The 4,899-nt window shown below is 33.9% G+C and overlaps 2 non-coding genes across 2 annotated transcripts; both read right to left on the reverse strand.

Annotated features, from left to right (window-relative positions):
- Window positions 1–234: 234 nt before the first annotated feature.
- Window positions 235–306, reverse strand: Trnae-uuc (transfer RNA glutamic acid (anticodon UUC)). Its single transcript has one exon. It is a non-coding gene; the product is annotated as a tRNA-Glu (tRNA).
- Window positions 307–4,448: 4,142 nt separating this feature from the next.
- Trnae-uuc (transfer RNA glutamic acid (anticodon UUC)) lies at window positions 4,449–4,520 on the reverse strand. The gene has a single exon. It is a non-coding gene; the product is annotated as a tRNA-Glu (tRNA).
- Between the last annotated feature and the right edge of the window lie 379 nt (window positions 4,521–4,899).

A 4,899-nucleotide genomic window follows, 5' to 3' on the forward strand; every position in this document is an offset into this window, starting at 1 on the left:
AAAACAAATTATTACTGAAGATAAAGCATAGAAATGAAACAAAGAAAAAAAAAAAACTCCCCATGCCGGGAATCGAACCTGGGCCGCCTGAACAAAACTATAAATCCTAACTATGATATATAAGTAACACAACAGCAACCAGTATTGAACTGACATAATCTGAAATATCCCTTAGTTTCTGACTAAAACACAGACGTGTTAAATAAGTATAAGAATGAGAAAAAAAAATTTACGTTCCCACACCGGGAATCGAACCCGGGCCGCCTGGGTGAAAGCCAGGAATCCTAACCACTAGACCATATGGGAGAACGTATGCCGAAATAATATCTTAAATGCTATTTATAAGTAACGCAACAGCAGTCAGGGTAGAATGTCTATCAGCTGCTTGCTATATGTCAAGTCAACTTTCAACTTCAGTCTGACTAGATTCTTGTCACCTCTGTGAGCCAAATGTTAATATAGATCATTTTTTTTTTTACATTAAATAGAATCGAAGTTACTTGGCAATCGACAGATCGATTTTTTAAAAAAAATATATAATGTTGAACAAAAACAATATTACGTACTTAATTGCAATGTCGAAAATAGTAATATCTCCAAAAATTACGAAAATTCATCGAGTAGAACATTTGCTACTGTGTTTGTAAAAAAAAATATATTGCTATAAACTGTAGTACAGTTTTTGCACACCATTAACATGTAATCTAAAATATGCGTCCCGAGTTATGTCCCCTGTGTTTGAACTGTACCGTCTATTTTATAACATCTTAAGAAAAATGCAATTTTACCCACTTTTCCGTAAAAAGTACGGTGCTTATGTATTTTTGGTACCGCGTTATTTTTAAGAATTTTTTTATTTGTCAAGTTCAATTCAAGTTTCACGATATCTTTTTTTTATTTATTAAATGCGAAAGGTGGAAGCACAGAATACTTACAACCCCCCGCCTTTCCCCATATTAAAAATAGCTTTCGAAATTGCGTTATTATTTCAGCGGTGTACCAAAAATATGTAAGTACCAAAATTACTTTTAACTATAAATAACTTTCTACCGGGTGAATTTTCGTAGTTTTTGGATATATTACTATTTTCGACATGGAAAGTTAGTACGTAATATTGTTTTTGTTAAAAGCAGCATATTAAAAAAAATAAATAAAAATAGATCTGTCGAGACTCTCTGAACAAGCACCAAATCGAAATTGCGTCAACATTTGCTTTTGCTGGGATAAAAAGTTAACATTAAGTTTAGGTAAACCAAGTCATAATTAAATTACTGTCAACCGCTTTCGGTGCTTGTACTGGAACGCGGTCCGAAATTTTAGCCTCGCTTTCAATTTGAGAAAAGTTAGGTCACGTGATACTTGGTCGATGGTGTCCCGGCAAATAACATTTTGAATGAACCCTTTCATTTAACACAGACATAAACAACATTTGGAGAACGCGTGACGAGGCGAAAGCATATTTCAGGAAAAACATATCAAAGAACTGAAAATCCTTGCTGCCCAGTATGCTAAAGACAAATGATGAAGATAAAACGGCCAAAAAAAACAATTTTATGCCTTACACATAAAACAAGGAATTTCAACCTCCATTACAGACTTGTATATTTTGGTCATGTAAAACTTCAATAACAAAATGCAACAATGCTCGAAAATTCTTGTTTGCAAATTAAAAACAGTGTGTCTAGCCTTTCAATAAGAGGGTTGAAAGATCGCACGGATTAGCCGCGACAGGCGCGACAGACACAGCCGACCGAGTTCCACGTGACAACTTTTCGTAAACCAAAAGCGATACTAGAATTTACGACCATTACAAACTCATTAGGTCAAAATATTAAAATAGCTTCGGTGGCATGGAGGACAGCGGTAGTAGATGTCATCACGAGAGTAAAAATACATCCGATATATTGGGGATTTAACAGAGAAGCCAACAAACGAAAATAAAGGGTATACATTTAAAATATTTAACAAATAAATGTTACCAAATGCAAGAAAAGTTATTTTCTACTGACGTGGATAAATTTTGTGCGTGTTTTTAACGTATTTTAACGCTTTTAATCAGTTCGAAAAATACGTAGTGTCGAGTTGGTAAGTACATCCGACAATCAACATGGCCGACTCCGACTTCGGAGAGTCAATAATCGTTCCTAAGTAAAAAAAAAAAGAAAAATGGACAAACTCCCGATAGAAATCCACCGATAAGTATCACCATGTTATTGTCGGTATTTTGCCTATCAGTATTTTTCCTGTTTTTGGATTTTATACAATTATTTTTTTTATATATAAGGGCTTGAATTAAGGTTTAAAATTAAAAAGTCAAGTATCATGCTTCTCTTGTGCTCTAAACAGAAACATTCATTTTAAAGGTGCCCCTGTCATATCTAAGAACCTATTGTTGATTTTATATGGCCAGCTTTTCTGGTTGTGCGATGATTATAAGGACTTGAATTAAAGTTTAAAATTCAAAAGTCAAGTATCATGGTTCACTTGTGCTTTAAACGTTCATTTCGAATGCGTCCCTGACATGTCAAAACCTACTGTTGATTTTATATGTCGCGCTTCCGGTTTGTGTGATAAGAAAACTTCTCAAATGCATTTGCGATGTTCGGCTGTATAAGGAGTTAACTCTCGTCAAAATCGCCGATTCTTTCTTACGTCGGGTTTGTTTTCGATTATCGATTATCGATACTTATCGAAGACATTCCGATACACTACAATAACTCTTTCAGATACAGAAAGTACAATTGAATGAAATTTCATGAAAATCGGCCTAGCCGTTTCAGAGTCCATACGGAGCGAACTCTTACACACACACACACACACACACACACACACACACACACACACACACACACACACACACACACACACACACACACACACACACACACACACACACAAACAAACACACACACACACACAAACAAACACACACACAGTTCTTTTTATATAATACTAGAGATTTCGTTCATGAGTAAGAAAAGCTTTTGCATTTATGTATATAAATAGCTAAGCATATTCATAATGAATAAAAAACAGCACTCAACACGCTTTAGCGACAGTGTGTGTTCGTACGTGTATGCGTATATGTGTGTGTGTTTTTTTTTCTTTTAACTAGTGTGTATATGTGTGTTATATTTTAACGCGTCGCTAATTATTCTTATGATGATAAATATTCTTTTGTTTACATGTTAAGAAGTGTAAGAGTCTTAGGATGGATGAAGAGACAGATTGTTGAAAGGGAGATTGTTCGTTTTATGAAGATTCATATTTATATTAAAACTGTTCATTACTTAGACGTGTAGAAGAAGAAACTCTTAGAGTGAAGGGATAGTGTTCGGACAGTCTTAGTGTAGATATGAGATGTAGATTCACATTGTGGATATGAGATGTGTATGTCACGACATTTTATAACACAGACATATAATAACAATTCACTTTACCTTTTTTGTAAGAATCACAAACACAAAGACGCTTTATCAAAACACATGATGGATTTATTTCTTCACGACCGGCTGTGGTTTTCTCATCAAGAATTCAAAGCTTCACATTTTAGTTTCAAAGTGACCGTCTCGCTTCCTAGACGTTCGAATTCCAAACTCCAGACTCTCTCTGAGTTTCTCACTGACTGTCCCCAACTAACTAACTCTCACTTCCTATATTGAGAAATTCATGCATCCCGGCCACGTGAGCAAAATTCACGTGTTTCAACATGCGCGACTTTGCACGTTTTTCCGACATTATGATTTCCCAATAACCTATTTTTTCTTTGATGTTTTTACAAAGGAATTCAACCAACATATCTAATTTATTTAACCCATATTTTATTATCCAGATTCTTCCTAACAATTGAATAGTTTATTTATTATTTATTTCATCAGAATTAACAATTTACTGGACATTCCATTTAAACCTATTGTTCTTTCAAACTTATGTCCAGGGTTCGATTTCTGCTTTCTTTCATTTGAAGTAATCTCTCTATTTTTATACTTACACGAAAAGGGGACAGCCCTTATCATGTAACATATGGAAAAATCGGAAACTATAAGTTTTTTTTTTCCCATTCGTATCAATAATATGCAAATAGTATTTCAAAATATTACTCTTGATTTAAATCACAATAACGTGACGAATGAAACAAAAATAGTTCGCATTTATTAATTCAGATGATATACATCCAAAATAAATTTGAGATAAAAATGGTTTGAGTAACAAAAACAAATTATTAATGAAGATAAAGCATAGAAATTAAACAAAGAAGAAAAAAAAAACTCCCCACGCCGGGAATCGAACCTGGGCCGCTTGTACAAAACTATACATCCTAACTATTATATATAAGTAACACAACCACAACCAGTATTGAACTGACATAATCTGAAATATCCTTTAGTTTCTGACTAAAACTCAGACGTGTTAAATAAGTATAAGAATCAGAACAAAAAAAATTCACGTTCCCACACCGGGAATCGAACCCGGGCCGCCTGGGTGAAAGCCAGGAATCCTAACCACTAGACCATATGGGAGAACGTATACGGAAATACTATCTTAAACGCTATTTATAGACATGCTACAGCAGTCAGGGTCCAATTTCTATCAGCTGCTTGCTATATGTCAAGTCAATTTTCAACTTGAGTCTGACTAGATTCTTCTCACCTCTGTGAGCAAAATGTTAATATAGATCAATTTTTGTTTCAATAAATAGAATCGAAGTAACTAGACATTCGACATATAGATTTTTTTTTGTAAATATGTCATTTTAAACAAAAACAATATTACGTACTTAATTGCAATGTCGAAAATAGTAATATCTCCAAAAATTACGAAGATTCATCGTGTAGAACATTTGCTACTGTGTTTGTAAAAAAAAAATATATATTGCTATAAACTGTAGTACAGTTTTTG

This window comes from Euprymna scolopes, chromosome 28 (genome assembly GCF_053919585.1).
Source record: "Euprymna scolopes isolate OS-2025 chromosome 28, ASM5391958v1, whole genome shotgun sequence".
Taxonomy (NCBI): Eukaryota; Metazoa; Mollusca; class Cephalopoda; order Sepiida; family Sepiolidae; genus Euprymna; species Euprymna scolopes.